Consider the following 18833-nt stretch of genomic DNA (forward strand, 5'->3'; position numbering starts at 1 on the left):
ATGGGGACAGCTTGTAGAATTCCCAGCTCATGCCGTGCAGTAAACAGGACCAACACATGGAGACAGCTAAACTTTTGGTGATGACAGGGTGGGACTTAAAAAACACAGTAGTAGCAGAGCACTAATGCCAACTATAATAATAATTAAGATTTATATATATATACACATTCATCTCTGTTTAGGTAGATATATTTTCATTAAATGCAATAATTGATTGATTGATAGTTTGATTGATAGAGACAGGGTCTCACTATATAGCCCAGGCAGTTTTGAACTCACTGCATATATAGCTCAAGATTATATATATATGCATACATACACACACACATATATACATATATGTACATATACACACACACACACACACATATATATGTGTATATATATATATATATATATATATGTACATACGTTCCCTCTCTCTCTCTCTCTCTCTCTCTCTCTCTCTCTCTCTCTCTCTCTCTCTCGTCCTGCTTCAGCCTCCTAAGTGCTGGGGTGACAGCCTCCACTACTCAGTGTGGCTCTGATCGTGTTCTTTAGAAGACATTTACTAGATGCCTGTCTTGTAAAAACATCACACATCCCCTCCCAAACTTCCACAGGTACAACCCATAAAATTTACTCCCTAAAACATACAATTCAGTGGTTTGCAGTATTTTCATAAAATTGTACAACCTTTTTGCTAATTCCAAACTTCCACGGTACCTTGAGTTCTGTTTTTGGCCTTTCTATGGGACCCTACACTAAATATGTTGTCTAGTTCTGATCCCTGAGAGCAGAACAAGGCCTTGGTAGAGGATATGTGATCAATAAGTGTTTGTTGAATGAACGAGACATAGTGGCAGTACATTGGGGAGCTATTTGGATTTTTGTCATCAAACAAATAAAATTCTCTATTATTCTGTAGTTAAAAAAACAAAACAAAAGAAAACATAAGAAAAGCTCATTTAAAAGCAAGAAAGATTTTAGAATTAATGATTCCAAGAAGGAAGTGCCTGTATTACAGATGAACCTTCTGGCTAATAAAAATGTAAAATATGTTGAGGTTCACACATCTAATTAGAGGAGGAGAGGCTCCCAATTAAAGTATATTAGGTAATAAAAAGCCCTTTCAAGCTTTAAGGGGTGCTTCTATAAACCTATTTTTTAATGTGGTTCTAAGAGATAGGCTGTTGTCTTATAATAGATATCAAAGTGCACAAGTCCCGAATTCAGTGAGAACAAAACCTGTAAAAACTAAAATAGAAAAGGAAAGTGCATTTAAGTGAGGGCACTCCACCGTAGCCCCCACCTTGTTGTTGGTGCTGCATGTACCTTCTCCCTGTTAGTTTTTTTTGGGGGGCGGGGAGCAAGGAGGACACACAGGAGAATGAGCCCAGGGCCTGGTATGTGCTAGACGAGCATTCTGGTCCCGATTCAAATGCCATTCTGTTCAATGGCGAGGTCTCCAGAAGGGTGGCACAGACTGGGAAATCCCTGGAGTTCCTCCTGACCCCGGGAGAGATGGGGTCTGCTCTCAGCACCGATCCTATCACTGTATACACTGCCGAGGAAGGTGTTCTCCCAGCTTCCTGTTCCCGCTCTGCTGCACACCCTGCTCGGAAACGCCTCCACACATCTCACAGGCCTACCTAGCTGTCTCTCGAGCTCTGACATTCTCGATCTCACAGCTTGCGGTGTGCATGGACTGTGTGGGAGGGCGGAGGTCGTAGTGTAGTGCGGTGCGGTGCGGTGTGGTGGTGTGTGTGTATGTGTGCGCATGTGTGAGCGAGTGGGTTGTGAATATGAGCTGTGAGCAGATACTGGTAGACTAGAGGAAATATTCTAAAGGGAAAGAGAACAGGAAGGAAGGAGAATAGAGAAACGAAGCCCTTGCTCCCGCTCTGACCTCCTTCCCCCGTGGTTATGGTTTTTACCACAGGAGCTTGGTAGTTCTGCTCTATTCCTGGGCTTCTATGCCGTCGGGGTGCAGCCTGGTTGAGAGTGAGTTTCTGAGGCGCTGCCTCTCCATCGGTGGTCTTTCCCTCTCCTCAGCTCTCAGTGCAGTTCTTGCTTGCTCTTGCCCACAGCTCCTCATCCTCATCCCTCCAGGTTCATACCCCTGCCTTACCGTAACCTGCTTCTCCAGCCACCGAGCCCAGGGCCTGGTGCATGCCTTCTCTTCCTTGGGTCAAGCGCAACCAGCCCCCCAGTCCTGGCTCCCACCATCCTTCTTCACCCACCCTGGAAGCTTGTGCAATTTTCGTTTTTCACGTAGGTCCCCCACCCCATCTCACCAGAGAAACTTGTTCTGCTTGGTGGCCAGGTTCTGTGTCGAGCACAGCTCGAGGAGAACTGGGCTTCATGCCTTGCACTGACATTGTGACTGTTACTTTTGCTGACTTTACTTGGTGTGTGAAAGAAAATAAGAATAGAAGACAGAAAGAAAAGAGAAACCAGGCATCGACAATATACCCTTTGGTTCCCCATCTCATTCTGTGCTGCGAGAAGCTTCCGTAGGACACCTTGGAGATATTTTTCTCTGATGAAGAGGTGCCTTACAACCAGGTCCTTTGATGGGCCGATGACAGGGACGAGAAAGGACAGGACCATAGATCACTCCAGGTGGTCACTTTCCTCATTTCTGGATGTATGTCACTGGCCTTCCTCAAGGAACTGAAAGCATTGATTGAACACAGCCGCCTTTTTACACCGATTTGCCTCTGTGCAGCAGCCTGCTTGTTTGTCTGCTTATTAGTTTTGGCCAGAGAAGCTTCAAAGGATGCTCCTGAAAGACTTCATTAAGAGACCCAGTGTGAGCCAGAACGATAGGAAAACCTGCTTCTGAGCTGAAGAGATAAGCAAGGAGTCGTTTGGCATTTGCTTAGCGCTGTTGTAATTCTTGCATTATGTTAAACAGTGCTGCTGTTGGCATACAGATTACTAATGCCCCTGTTTAAACCCCTCTTCTGTGTGACTGCTCCCAGCTGAGGCAGCCCACGCATGCTCCCCAAGGACTTGATGGAGACTAAGAAAGATCCAGGCCAGTAAGGGAGAGAGAGTGGTGGCCCAGGCCTGGACTCTGAGCTCAAGGGGGTTCTGGACAGGGTAGAGGGTGGTGAAGGAGGAGGGGGTGAGTGCAGTCTAGAAGGTGTTGACCACAGTAGGGGTTGTAATAGATTAGCAGCGGAAAGTGACCTTGGTGGGTTGGAGACAAGGGGTACCACAAAGTCACACCATGCAGCAGAGCTAACCTGGGCGGTTTATTGTGGGGCAGTGCAGAGGCAGCCTCTGAGCGAAGGCAGAAGGAAGAAGTAGGGTGTAAGCTGGGCTTCCCTTCTATAAGGGGACATAGAGCATGCCCATAGGGACATAGAGGCTGTAGTAACTACAGTGTCACATCTTGGCTGCTGCTGCTGATATGTCCTGCTAGGTCCCTGAGAGCAGGCCAGTGTAAATTCCTGAATGCTAACAGGAGAGTGGAATTTTTTTTTTTTTTGGTTGAGTTTATTTCTTCTTCTTCTTCTTCTTCTTCTTCTTCTTCTTCTTCTTCTTCTTCTTCTTCTTCTTCTTCACACTCCCTCCCTGACTTGGGAGAGAATAAGACCACCAAGCTGCTCCCGAACCCCATCCTCTCCATTTTTTAAAGTGCTTTCCACACTTCTGTACGAAGATCACCACCACCCACCTTCAGAAATCTTTTCCTTTCCCCTTCAGAACTGAGGCCCTTGCCTCTTGCATAGCAACTTCTCCCTTTACCCTACTCCAGCCCTGGCAACCACCACTGACTCCACTTTCTGGCTCTGTGACTTCCATTACTCCAGATGCCACATCCAAGTGAAATTCTGCAGTATCGATCCTGCTCTGATGGGCTTGTTTCCCTTAGCACAGTGTCTTCAGTGTCCATTCATGTGGGATCGTCTGGCGCACGTTCCTTCTTAAAAACATATTTTTAGGGGACTGGAGAGTGGTTAAGAGCACATACTGCTCTTGCAGAGGACCCAAGCTGGGTTCCCAGCATCTACGCAGGGTGCTTCACAACAGCCTATAACTCCAGCTCCTGGGGATATAACTCCCTCTTCTGGAATCTGATGGCACAGCACTTACATGTGAACACATCACTCTCTATGTACACATAAATGTTAAAAGATTAATATTGTTTGTATTTTTATGTCTGTGGGCCCATGTATGCACGTCAGAGGACTATTTTAGAGTCCTCAGCCATGTTGACTCAGGTTGTCAAGGCTTGCATGGAAAGTGCTTTCCCCCTCTGAGCTATCTAGCTGGCCCAGTTTTAAGATTGACCAATATTGAAAAATTTTATTTTCCCATCCAAATTACTGGCATTTACCTGTGACTGTGAGTGTATACATCAGAGTTCCAGCATCTATTTTGTTGGGGGGAATATACCCATAATGGCTGCTTTTAATTAACTGCATCCCCATGCTCTTCCGAAGCCAACTGTTTGATCACATAGAATTGGATCGATCACCATTTTGAGGAACTTCTACGTTGTTTCCTCCAGTGGCTATATTATTTTGAATCTTGCCAGCAGAGCACAAGCATTCCCATTTTTTCCACATCTGCATCAACACTTACTTTCTGCTTGTTTTGGAAGTAAAACCATGGTAACAGGTATGAGTGGCATCTCATCATGGTTTGGATTTGCATTTTCTTAAGGATCAGCATCTCTGAGTGGTATGTGGTGTTTCTAAATGTGTCTCATGTGTCCAGGTGACATATAGTCTTTGGAAAAATATCTACATCTGTGTTTTTTCCCTTTGGAGAGTGGGTTGGTTATTTTGTTGTTGAGTTGTGGGCATTCTTTGTATATTGTGGATATTAATCCTACATCAGACCTCTGATTGCACATATTTTCTTCTGTTCCACGTTGTCATTTCCTAGGCTTGATACTGTCCTCTGAGGCACAAACTTTTACAATGCTGATGAAGTCCAATTCATCTATTTTTTTTTCTTCTCTGTGGTTTTGGTGTCATACCTCAAAAATTATTGCCATATATTATTAGGAAGCCTCCCCTCTGTATAGTCTTTAAGAGTTCACTACTATAAGCTTTTAGTTTAGGCCTTGGTCCGTCCTAAGTAGTATGGTGTGTGAAGTTCTCTCTCAGGTTCTGTTATCAAGAGATTTTTAAAGAAGTAAGTGTGTGTGTGTGTGTGTGTGTGTGTGTGTGTGTGTGTGTACACGTACATGTCTGCGATAGTGTGTTTCCTGGCTAATTTTATGTCAACTTGACACAAGCTATGGTCATCAGAGAGGAGGGGGCCTCAATTGAGAAAATGCTTCCATAAGATGGGGCTGTAGACAAACCCATCCCGTCACATTAGTGATTGATGTGGTGGGAGGAGCCAGGCCACTGTGGGTGGGGCCACACCTGGGCTTGGGTTCTGGTTTCTATAAGGAAGCAGACTGAATAAGTCATGGGGAGCAAGCCTGTGAGCAGCACCCCTCCATGGCCTCTGCATCAGCTCCTGTGTCCAGGTTCCAGCCTCCAGGTTCCTGCATCCAGGTTCCTGCTTGGGTTGAGTTTTTGACCTGGCTTTCTTCAATGGACTGTGATTCAGGATATGTATGCCAAGTAAACCCTTTACTCCCCAAGTTGGCTTTTTGCTATAATGTTTCATCACAGCAGTTGTAAGGTTACCAAGATAATGTACACATGTGGAGGTCAGAGGTCAGCCTTAGCTGTCAGTCTGTCTCCTTGCCTTCTTTCTACCTTGTGAGACAGAATCTCATTGGTATTCCTCACTTTGTAGGCCGGGTTAACTGGCCCATCAGCTTTTGGGGATTTTCCCACCTCCCATCCCTCCATAGGTGCATTGGGGTCACAGATGCTCACTGCCATACTGGCTTATATGTGTTCTGAGAATTTGAAGTCAGATCCTTGTACTGCATTCCAGGTGCCTTACCCACTGAGCCATCTCCCCAGCCCAAATGATTTGCTTTGAAGACAAGTCCCAGACTCCCTCCAGCACCTCTTTTTGGGTGGATCACCACTGCCCTTCTGTCTTGTTATTCCAAGCCGCTCTGATGCCATTTCCTCTGCTGGCCCTTGCTAGTTTCTCCAGGGGAAGAGATGCATTTCTTTCTGAACGCCCATGGCAATTTTATTGTACATATATCATGCCGTCTGCTCTTCTGTCCTGTATATTATTATTTGCTATCCCTTTTCTTGTCTCACATTATAAACTCAAGCATGGCTAGTGTTAAGTCACAGCCCTGTGTTCTTCAGATCATATGTCACAGTCCCTTGTGTCTCAGGCTGACCTGTATTTTTCAGCCGCTCACCATATGTCAACTGGATACCCAGTAACAGAGAGTCATAACTGGAGGTATTATGTGAATAGAAATACCGAGCTTAGGAATTTTACGACAGAATATCGAAGTTCAGTTTTGCACCCTTTAAAGTGGAGTGCTGATGGTCTAATGTTGTTATTGCTGAAGAAAGAGAAAAGAGCTGTTTTGACACTGGGGACCTAGGTACAGATTTTTAACCAAGAGGTTTTCAAACATTGTCCTTGTGGACTGCAGTCACATTTAAAGGCAAATCACAGAAGATTTCTTTGTATTTGTCATAAAGTTAAGCTGCTGGAGGCAGTCCTGAGGCATCTGTCAAATGACAGTCTGGTCACCGTGCGGCTTGATTTCACCATACACCGTAAGAGAACACTCTTTGTTTGACACGTACACACATGCTGCCTGTGGGAATCTTCATGGCGTCCATCACCTGGAGGCTGTGGACACACTGAGGAGAGTGAATTTTTGAGAGCGTTTGTACAGCAGTTCTTGAGGGTGCCCACTGTAAGAAACCACTGAAATACTGAAATACACATATGTTTGTTAAGAAGAAGACAAAAGCAATCAGGTTCGTGGAAGCAGCGCTTTGCAGGACCCACATTTAATGATTCCGTGCCCAAATCACGACGGAAGATGAATAATCCACAGATGTTCTTAAAGCTGTCACCATTGGGCCTCTGGAGGCAAGGGTCATCTCCCTTCCTATAAAGCCGGGAACCATAATTACCAGCATTACATTTTTGTCTATAGGCTAGCCTTAATTATAAGGTTGCAGTTAAGGTAACGTCCCACATGAAATGAAGCTGTGTTTTATAAGGTGGTATGCAACCACATCGCTTCAGAAGTGCTCTGTCTAACATGGGTCATAAAGAAGATCGCACTAACAAACTCACCCAACTCCACAAGCTACCCCGAGGTGCTCTGTGAAGGCTCTGCCCCTGACCTGTGGAGCAGTCATCAGAAGCAGTGGTCTCCCAGGTCAGTTTTTTTTTTTTTTTTTTTTTTTTTTTTTTTTTTTAGCTGAGGATCGAACCCAGGGCCTTGCGCTTGCTAGGCAAGTTCTCTACCTCTGAGCTAAATCCCCAACCCATCAATATTTTCTTATTTAAGCAAAGCAACACATTCTAGTCAAGTGTGTTACCCTGCCATTCAGTCAGCCACTAAATATTGATGGAACGTTTACTGTTTACCCTGGGGACTAAGAAAATGTAATCTAAAAGTTTTTCCCACATAAAATAGCAGGGCACTAAGCTTTTGGAATATAACATTGTGCAGTTGCATCTACTCAACATTAATTGAGTACTCAATCTGTAAAAGGTAGTATTTTAGACTGCATGGAATAAAAATAATCCTCTTTTAGCTGAGCAGTGGTGATGCATGCCTTAAATCAGCACTTGGGAGTCAGAGGCAGGTGGATCTTTGTGAGTTCAAGGACAGCCTGATCTACTTAGAGTGTTCCAGGATAGCCAGGGATACATAGAGAAACTCTGTCTCCAAAAACATACATGCATTCATACCTACATACCTACCTACCTACCTACATACATACATACATACATACCTACCTGCCTACCTTCCTATATCCATACCTACATACCTACATACATACCTATCTACCTACATACATACCTATATACCTACCTACATACATACATACATATGTACATACATACATACATACACACGTGCACTCATAAGGAAAGAATGGAAGGAAGAAAGGGAGAAAGAGAGAGAGGTTGGGTATGGTGGTGCACGCTTTTAATTCCAGCACTTGGGAAGCAGAGGCAGGAGGATCTCTGTGACTTCAAAGCCAGCCTAGTCTGCATAGTGAGTTCCAAGACTATAGAAAAAGACCATGTCTCAGCCAAGCGATGGTGGCGCATGCCTTTAGTCCCAGCACTTGGGAGGCAGAGACAGGTGGATCTCTGTGAATTCGAGACCAGCCTGGGCTACAGAGCTACTTCTGAATGAGCTCCAGGACAGCCAAGGTTATACAGAGAAACCTTGTCTCAACAAACAAACAAAAAACAAACCCCAAAAATGTCTCAAACAAACAAAACCAACCAACTAATTAATTAATAAAAACAGTGCCTTTTAAACTTTCAGAATTATCTATCCTCTTCTTCCTCCTCTTTTTTGAGACAGGGTCCCTGCATCCTAGGCTGACCCCATACTCACTATGTGGCCAAACATCTATCTTCCTGTCTCTACCTCCCGAGTGCTAGGGCTCCAGGCCTACACCACTGTGCCTGGCACATGCTGATATCTTGAAGTTAGAGTCTGCAGTACACCACAGCTACACTGAATGCTTCCAGAAACAAAGAAAAGTTTCCTTAATACTGATATAAAAAAAGACACAGGAAGCATGTGGTGTTTGGCTTTGAAATCTGGAATCTGTACCATGGCTAGTTCGATTACTAATGAATTCCCAAAGCAAGGATAAACAGATATAAGGGATGAATTACAGGAAAATTATGACTATTGAACAAAAGGGGAAAGTTGTATTTTTAAAGGAAGCAACCCAGAGTGTCAGAATATTGCTATGATTTTAATAAAGAAAATCAGAGGCAGGAGGGAAACATTTAGGCTGTGAACCTGGAGTCGGTGATTTCTTACCAGAAGCAGAGTTTCGTATCACGCCACTAGAACTTGCAGCAGTCTCTTTAACTTGTTTATTGCGAGATGGGAATCTCACTATGTAGCCCAGGTTGACCCCAAACTCATCCTCTTTCTATCTCAGCCTCCTAAGTGCTAGGATTACAGGTGTGTCCCACCACACTCAGATGTCCTGTTTCTAAGGGGGGACATGGGAAGGTTTGGATGAGGAGAGTGACATAAGGAGAGTGGCCGAGTTCTAGGGAAGCTGGACTCAGCCAAAGAGCATTTGCGTAATTGGAAAGAGCAAAGTTGTTAGTGCAATCCAGAAGGACTCCAAAGCACAAAGTCAGAACTGACAGGAAACCAGGCTGTGGGAGACAGAAGCACTTCGTAAGAGGAATCCCAGTGGCGATGGGGGGGGCAATGTGCTGATGGGGGCGGGGGGCAGGGGCACATTCTAAACTTCTTCATTGTTGCACCCTGGGCATCTAACCTGACATGAGGTCACAAATGATCAACAAGAGGGAATTGAAGGTAGTGGGCATGGGATATTCATTCACTCAAGAAGTTTGGGCTGGGTGGTGGTGGCACACTCCTTTAATCCCAGCACAGAGGCAGAGGCAGGCAGATCTCTGTGAGTTCGAGGCCAGCCGGGTCTACACAGCTAGTTCCAGGACAGCCGGGGCTACACAGAGAAACCCTGTCTTGAACAACCAAAAAAAGAAAAAGAAAAAAAGTTTGAACTATAGCTTTGAGGAATGCAATGAATGAGTTGAGGATTAGCTACCTCCCTCCCTCCCTCCCTCCCTTCCTCCCTATGTCCCTCTACCCTTCCCTAGCCCCTCTTTTCCTTTGTAAGGGAGAGTTAAACATGCCCCAGTGCTGGAGGGAAGAGAGGAAAAGCATGGTAATGAAAGATTGAAAAAATGATTCTTGCCAAAACAAGTGTGGTTTTGGCTTTAATAAAAGGCATCTTCTGAAGCCAGGACAAAATGGCACCATCCCTGAAGTGAATGGCCTTTGCATTCTGGGAAAGGTACTGTGCTCTTTTCTTCGAAGGCAGCTGAACAGGGAGTGGGCCAATGGCTTCTGATGTGCAATGGAACAGCACATGAAACAGTTATTCTTGAAGAATAACTAAGCTCATACCTCTCAATAGTAGACTGGCATTTAATAGAGGGATGTGGAGAAGAACAGGATGCTGAGATGAAGCCACATATACACAGCCAAGAAAAATGGACAGCTTATTAAAAAAAAAATTTCCAGAATTTAAAATCCTGAATCATGACATGACACTAATGGAATTCAGGTGTTTCTGGTACGTGGACTGCTCTCACCAAAAGTGAGGTCAAAATGTTGACCTTGCATACATCCTAGTTCACAAATGAGTCTGTCAGTTATGCTAAGCCTATAGGCTGAAGATGATGCCCCAACACTGGAGAAACCTCAGGTGACTGTCCAGGCAGCTGGCTGTTTCTGTCAACTCACATTTTTTGGGAAGCTGCTTGCATGCACTTCCTGTTTTTTTTTTTTTTTTTTTAAATTAGGTAGTATTATTTCCTTCTTGGGTCTCTGAGGGAGTTGAAGATCAGTTAGTTATAGTTATAATTTTCTTTGTTAAGGATTTCAGAAAAACCCACTAAGAGCTGTAAGTGTATAAATTTGAAAGATGTTATAAGACAGTTCCATTAGTAATATAAGTTAGGATAAAAAGTGAATCAGGTACATTTTGGACTTACCAAAATTGGATAGATAATGGAATTATTTTCTCTGAATTTGTCAAATACAAATGGACCAGACATTTTGGTTATTAAAAAAAAAAAGAAAAAATGAAAGAGAGAAGAAATGTGGTGAGTTGCTCCTTTTTCATGGTCTTTGTGTAAAGAGTTGGGACCTTCCTCCCCTAGAGAGTGGAAAGTACTTGGAACTGGCATTGTAGCTCAGGGGTGGGGCACCTAGCCTGGCACACTCAAAGCTCCATGTCACATCCCTAGCATCTTACAGGCCGGATGGCTCCTGTGACTCTCCTTCGGTCAGGCATTTGTCACTAGTGTTTAGAGCAGGTGGAAGTGAACCCATATGGCTTCTTTCTGTTCTTTGGTCTATATATTTACTGAAAAGAGTTACATAGGGAAATAGAAGAAACATTAAACCACTAGGTTGCAGAAGTCAGGCATGCTGACCATAAGGCCCAGTCAGAAAACATATGAAGAGAGCAGCTTCCAGAATTTTATTGTATGCATAATCATGTGGATTTTCTGTTGGGTGCAGAGTGGGAACTGATTATGAGTGATTTTGCAGTAGTAAGTAGATCAGTGGCTTAGAGTGAGCTGGGGCAGGCACACTGGGGTAGAACGCCTCGCCTTGCTACCTCCCAACTAAGTGATGTGAACAGCTGACTCAATGTCTCAAGTCTCCAGTTCTCCTTGTATTGAAAGGAGAACAGCTGGACATTCTGGTATATGACTCTAATCTCAGCAAGAGGGAGGCCGAGACAGGAAGTTTACAAGTTTCATGCTAGCCTGGGCTACATATCAGAGCCCTGCCTCAAAGGTAGGGAGAGAGAGAGAGAGAGAGAGAGAGAGAGAGAGAGAGAGAGAGAGAGAGAGAGAGAGATAGGAGAAAGAATTAAAAATATAATGATAACAGTGTTAATTATGAGAAATGATCTCTTAAACAAGTGTATCCAGCACGTAGTTATTAAACACCTGTTGTGTGCTGAGCCCTGGTCTTGGAAATGGCCTGCAGCCGTGAGGTAGATGAAGTGTGTGCTCTCGGAGCCGACACGCCACTGAGTACAAAGGTGCAATAAAATATCTGCTAAAAGGCAGCACAGGGGAGGAAGGGGTTAATCTTGCTTACAGTTTGAGAGGATACAGTCCGATGTGGTGGGGAAGGGGTGACTGTAGGGGGCTGAGAGAGAGAGAGAGAGAGAGAGAGAGAGAGAGAGAGAGAGAGAGAGAGAGAAAGAGAGAGATGAATGCTGGTGCCTTCTCCTTCTCCCAAATGCTGTGGGACGGCATTGCCCAGATTTAAAGTGATCGTCCTTACTCTGGTTAGTCCCTCCAGACATGTTCAGAGTCCTGTCTCCAACCACTCCAAACCCTCTCAAGCTGACAATATTAACCATTACAAGAACTGAAGAAGTCTCTATAAGGCATAAGCTCAGTGGCAGGTTCTGCTTAATTGGTGGGATGTAACACTACTGACCTCATAAAGAGGACATTGGGTGGGCTGACATGGTCTCCCTAGCTTGGCTTTGAACTGGGCTCACCCGATGCTCCCTTCTCAGATTTCCAAATACCTGGGACTACAGACATATGCCACTATGCCCAGCTTGGAAACGGTTTTCTTACTTTTCCAAAGATTTATTTAGTTTTAAATTTGTGTGTATGTGCATGTGCTGAGTATATGCACACGTACAACGTGTGTGTCTGAGCCTGCAGCTGTCAGAAAATGCATCAGATTCTCTGGAACAGGAGTTACAGGCTGTTGTGAGCTGCCACGCAAGTGCTGGGAACTACACTTGGGTCCTCTGGAAGAACATCAAGCACTCTTAAGCTGCTGAGCCACCTCTCTAGCCCCATGGTTTCTTATTTTTATGATGACAAACATGTAGGGCTTCTAATGGCCAATGAATTTAGAATTCCTGAGTCAGTGCTGCTACTAGTGTGTGCTTGGCAGCTGAAGAATTTAGGTATTGATATTAGTCAGTGATGAGTCAGTGATAGTCTTGATTACTCTAAAGGGACCTGGGTGCTTTGTTCTCACGTCTCTCCCTTCCTTCAGATAAATGACAAGCACTAGGAAAGAGCTTGACTTTTCTGAAGTTCGCTTGACACAGACTTTTCTCCAATGGGCCCCCACATTTTGCCATATATCTGAGGCAGAAAACCAAACCCATAAAGCAAAACTTGAGGGAGTTCTATTAATTAAACACCACACAAACTGTTCCCCTAAAACAGTTGAAGTTCAAGGTGAGTCATGACTCAGGTTTGACGAGAAACCTTGTGTGATCGAAGTGCTGTCTGAGATTATAGACAGTAAAAGATAAATCCAAAAGGGTTTGGGAGCGTGCTAGCACTTGCCCCTGCAGACTTCCAGAACTGGAAAGATAATGGTAATCATCAGAGAGCCAGCATGCCGCTGTATTAAAGGAGAAGCCAGGTAGAATGTGGGCAGCCATTGGTAGCTCTGTCATTGAACAAACGTCACTCACGGGGGACGGCCCTCAAACCTCTTAGCCGAAGGCAATTCATTAAACCTCCCCACTAATTCATAGGATTCCCTTTAGCAAGAGGAAGTGCTTTGAAAGAGGGAATTAGGGGCCTGCCCTCATTAATTAAAAATAAACCCTTGATTTTTTTCCTGAAGCCAGAAAAGCTTTTGTGTAATTATGGTTTGGTAGGTCAAAGCAATACCACACCTAAACCCACACCCACTGAGACACTGGGCCCAGCTGCCCCTGCAAGTATAACCAAGCTTTAGAGAGCATGCTTTTGTTCTTGTGTGAGCCATCCCCAAGCCTCTGGAACATGTATGTCCTGGATGACCACAAGTGTTATGCTTCAGTGGCTTATGTGTAAGTGACATCTATCTAGCTTCTTCCCTTATTGCCTCTGGAATTGCTTGTTTTCAAAAGAATACATGAAACAGAGCAAGTGTTTCAGGGTTTCCCAAAAACCTTGGCATGGAGTGTAACTTCCTAAGGTTTTGTTGTTGTTGTTGTTTGGGGTGTGTGTGGTATATGAATATCCCCTGTATCTTTTCCAGCACCACCTCACAATCATGAGCACTTTTTAAGGTTCTCTCTCTCTCTCTCTCTCTCTCTCTCTCTCTCTCTCTCTCTCGGTGGACGAATAATGAATTTGCAGTAGGCTGCAGGAGGAGACACTTGTAAGGTCTGCTCAACTGGTAGACCTTAAAAATAGCTCTTGGATTTTGCAGTGTGGAGCGCCATGTGTGCGATCCCAGATGACATGTGTGCTTCATGTCGCAAAGCCCTTCACAAGTGTCACCCAATTAACTGCGTGCCCTCTCTGACAGGTGGCAGAGGCCCTCTGTGGCTTGCAGAAGGGAGTTCCTCCCTGCATGTCCCTGTCTCAGGACAGTATCTTTGTTTGGGGGCAGGGGCAGGCTGTCCGAAGAGAGACATCCTTTTGGGTCTTGAGTAATTACAAAGTGCATTTCAGTGTCATGCTTTGCAACGTCTAACTTTCGCCAGACAAAGTTGGTTATTTGTCTGTTTCGTTTTTGTGGTCGTACTTCTGAAGTAGAACCCGGGGCTTTACATATACTAGGTAAATGCTTTGCCTCTGCATTACTTCTTGTCCCAAAGTCAGTTCTTGCCAACAGGATCAGAAAACACAGGAGAGAGCCACTTGGAGATTGACCTAACCTTTGGCAAGGTCTGCTGGAGAGGCTTTGAGTACAAGGTCATTGGGATCTTCAGGACAAGATAATGGGTTGGGATAGTGCTGGGAACCTGAGTCCAGCCCGAATTTAGATGGCTCCCCTTTATTAGGACTGCTAGCAAGTAGACGAGACTCAGATGCTCCATTGAGCAAGGATTAGATGGAATCCCTGCCCCGAGAGAAGAGGAGGGTTACTGAGCCATTATGAGAGCAAGGCCCTAGAAAATAAACAGAGCAGAAGGGTGGGTGCAGGCTAGGGAGTGGAGGAGGACAGAGGCCCTGGGAGCTGAAGGAAGCCCCTTTGCGTGAGCATCAACCACAGGGTTCAGTGGATGAGAACAAGTACAAGGACTGTGTATGTGCCCACCGTTTATCAGGCGCCCTCCAGAGACTCAGTCACTCCTAGCTTGTGCCTAGGACAGGACCTCTCTGTGCTTCAGCCTTTTCTTTGGTGAACGTAGGGTAGTAAAGCTTCACACCTGACGAGCTTTTGGGGGAAAACTAACTAAAATCATGAAGGGTTGAAAACAGTGTGTGGGGTCAGACAGGTATTTGGTAAATACTGTTGATGATAGGCGTGATGTAAGGAAGCCTGAGATTATATTAAGTTGCATTACTATTACGAAACACTTGAGATAGCCAAATTTATAAGGATAAAAGGTTGATTTGGTTTATAATTTTGGAGGGAAGGTCTGTCCCCAAATCAAATGACACACCGCTTTGGGCCTCTGGCGTCCTGGTTGGCAGGGGTCTCTTGCAGAGTAATCCACTCATCTTATGAGTCAGGAGGCCAAGCCAAACAGGAGGAGAAAGAGACCAGGTTCTACCAGCCCCTGTGAGAGCATGTCCACAGTGAGTTGATGAGGTCTCTACCAGCTACTTTTCTGTACTGTGATAGAACACTAAGGAACAAGGCAGTGTGTAGAGAGTTTATTCTGGCTTCTGGCTCCAGAGAGATAAGAGTTGGCCATGGCATGGCAGGCATGGTGGCAGGCACAGGGAGCCGAGCTCACACTACAAGCATGATGCAGGGAGAGAGAGATAACACTCACTGGGAATGGTGTCAAGCTTTGAAACCTCAAAGTGTGACACACTTCTTCCAGCAAGGCCACACCCCTTAGACTTCCCCAGACAGTGTCCCCAACCGGGGACCAAGTGTTCAATTGCCCAAGACTGTGGGGAACATTTTTCCATTTCTCGTTCACACCACCACAATGTCTCCTTAGGGCTCCACTCCCTAAAGATTCCACCCCACCGCAAAGTGTTGAGTTCAGTTCAGAGCAGCTTCCCTGTTCTGTTAATTAAACTTTGGGACATTGAAAGTGGCTAAGGGAAATGACTGAATAGAGAATATTACACTATTCATATACTTCCTAGTCTACACCAATTAAAAAAAAAATCCATCTCCCAGGAGCCCTAGTGTGAGGATCAAATCTTTAACAAAAAGACTTATGTGGGATGCCCATTCAACCTGAGACAGGCCTGATTTGTGGACAGAGATCCAGTGGGTGCCCTCAGGGGGAGGCAGATGCAAGGTGAGAACTAGTGGGGTACCCCTGGTGGGTGCTTAGGTGGTGTGTGGGGCTTGTGAGGTGTACCAGGCAGGAAACCCACAGGCATCTGCTGCCGTTCTTTCTGTAGTTAGAATAATGCCTCACTGCAGCCGTCACTTTGATTTTTTTTAATGTGTGCCATTTGATTGAGATTATTTAAGAGTTGTTCTTCAAGAAAACAGTTCTTTGTTTTTATTGCCAATACCTTTCTCTCTGGTGTTCCATGGTGATCTCAGGATAAGTCAGGACAAATGGCTGTTTGTGATCCCTAACAAAAAACCCTGGGCACATGTGGTAGAAGATATTTATAGAGCATGGTGTGGCTTCTGCACTTCATTGAGTGTGTTTCTGTCATTGTTTGGCTTTACAGCTTCAGCATACTGCCTTTGTCTTGCTTTATGAATCAAACCTACAGTCATTAATTAATCTGCCTCATTAATGGAATGTAAATTGATTTATACATTTTCATTGATGATTACTATGTGTAGCACACTGGTTTCTTTTCTTTTCTTTCTTTCTTTTTTGGTGCCATGAGATCTCCACATCAATTCTATATTTTAATATTTTTTTATTCATTTATTCAACAAATTTTTATTAAATACCTAATCTATACAGATACTTTGTTAGGTCTTGAGACAGTGGTGGCTAACTAAGCATAAGTACCCTGAAAGCCTTGTTGGCAGAAGAATGTGATTATACCCTGATATGGGAGGACTGACTCAGTCCCAAGGATCCAGGGAAGCTAATGGAGGAGGTGAAGCTTCTAGTCTTCCTAAAGTTCTATCAAAAATACACTTTAAGGGGTTGGAGATTTAGCTCAGTGGTAGAGCGCCTGCCTAGCAAGTGCAAGGCCCTGGGTTTGGTCCTTAGCTCCGAAAGGAAGGAAGGAAGGAAGGAAGGAAGGAAGGAAGGAAGGAAGGAAGGAAGGAAGGAAGGAAGGAAGGAAGGAAGGAAGGAAGGAAGAAAAATACACTTTACACTTAAGTGCCAATCATGACCTTCAAAGACTTTTCCAGTCTTTGCTCAGCACTGACAGTTGCTTGGTGATTCCTTCTTTCCTGTTCCCAGGTGCAGCCCTCACCCTAGCTCCAGAACACTTGGTGAACTTTGAGGAGGTTTACATATTGATTGCTCTGTATATAATTTAGGGCAAGGCACTAAAGAATCCTCTGTTTTCCAAGACCACATTTTCTCTTCAGTTCAGGCATTTTCATGAGTGGTTAAGGGCAACTGTGTGCTGAGGAAAATTTAGTGTAGTCAACGAAGGGCCTTCAGAGCAACCCTGTTTTAAGGTTTCACATCTACAGTTTATGTTTTCTCACTCTAGCTTGAGTTTTGTGGCAGAGGTGAATGCTCCTCATGGATTGTCTTTGTCAAATTGTATAGAGTGAATGAAAATGTTCAAGTAGGAATGCTTTGATTTGCATACATCGTTTTAAGACTCCATAGGGGAAAATGTGGCTGGCTTGGATTTGGTTTCTTACCACTTTAGAAGTTAGGTCTTTAAGAAACAGAAAAGCAGAGGGTCTGGAGAGGTTGACCCAGCAGTTAAGAGTACCAGCTACTCTTCTAGAAGACCAAAGCTTGATTCCTAGCACCCATGTTAGGTGGCTCACAACTATTTGTGACTCCAGCTTTTAGAGGATCTAATGTTCTCTTCTGGCCTGTGTGGATGCTCACATATGCACGCATGCGCAAACACATACACACCCAGTTAAAAAACAAAACCTTAGCAATAAAACCAAAACACCAGATCTGTTTGTATCATGCAAAACTCTTTAGCATCTTGACCCTCTAATTAAAACCCTACCTGTGTCTGCTTCCTTTCGAAATGGACTTGTGGGGCTTAGGGATGGTGCCAGCCTCCGCATCCTGTTTCCCAGGTCTGTCACTCAACGTGTTCAGACTCCCTAGGAAAGGACCATGTGTGTTCTGCCCTTGCATCATGTCTGAATATGTTCCCTGTTTGTACTCTTCTGAGAGTTTTATGTGTTTGCTTTTCCTGAGGGGGAAAAATTGCTATCTGGTAGGGGAATATTGGCATAATGAACTGCTCACACACAAATTTTCTGTGCATGCCGTGTGTGTGTGTGTGTGTGTGTGTGTGTGTGTGTGTGTGTGTGTGTGTGTTTTCTAATTACCACACCCTCATGCTATTTAGGTGATGGAGGTCTAGCTGAGAAGAAGCTTCCATTCTTCTTTTCTATAGTTATAAAAAAAAAGGAGAAAAGGACAGGACAGTTAAGAAAAGGGAGAGAAAGGCAAAATTCTATGAGGAAAACGTCTTGTTTTGTCTCAATTTAAATTATCCAATGCAATAAAAACAACATAGTATTAGGTATGTGATCTGTTTTGAGGGGAGGATTTAAGACAGGGTCTCAAGTAGCCCAGGCTGGCCTCTAATTCACTGTGCAACTGAAGATGACCTTGAACCTCTGACCATCCTGATTCTATCTCCCAAGGTCCGAGATTGCCCCCAATTCTGCATCCTTAAATGGCAAATGTTTTACAAAGATCTGTAGAGAAGAAATTAGTTATCTTATGACTGATGCAATTAAAAATCCTCACCACGGGCAGGTCTTCTGTGTAGTGGATATGTTAGGTCCTTGTTAACAACATGAGATTCTAGTAGAGTGTACATATGTGTATGTAATTTTGAATCAGATGTGACATGGGATTTCTGAATCATTTCAGAAATAATGAATAATAACATGTAGTTTAAACAGAAAAAATTTGTTTTGCTTAGTGGTTGTAAAAGTAGAGTCTACACACTGTAGGGAGAAGATCAGAAGAGCTTAAAAAGGGAATAAAAGTTACATTTAAGGTTCCCATTTGCCTTTCTAACTCAGCTATTACTGTGGCCTTCTATCTGACATATATATTTATAAAGCAAATATTAAACATTTCTTTGAGTATTTGTACATGCCTATTTTCATGTCTTTATTTCTGTGATTCATCTCCTAAAATCATGAG

The 18833-nt window shown here is 44.1% G+C and overlaps 1 protein-coding gene and 1 non-coding gene across 4 annotated transcripts in view; both read left to right on the top strand.

Moving 5' to 3' along the window:
* Positions 1-18833, top strand: part of Sash1 (SAM and SH3 domain containing 1) — a 170263-nt gene that overhangs the window by 50576 nt on the left and 100854 nt on the right. The window lies entirely within an intron of this gene.
* LOC118570757 lies at positions 15562-15693 on the top strand. Its single transcript, XR_004943249.1, has one exon. It is a non-coding gene; the product is annotated as a small nucleolar RNA SNORA36 family (small nucleolar RNA).

This window comes from Onychomys torridus, chromosome 19 (genome assembly GCF_903995425.1).
Source record: "Onychomys torridus chromosome 19, mOncTor1.1, whole genome shotgun sequence".
NCBI lineage: Eukaryota > Metazoa > Chordata > Mammalia > Rodentia > Cricetidae > Onychomys > Onychomys torridus.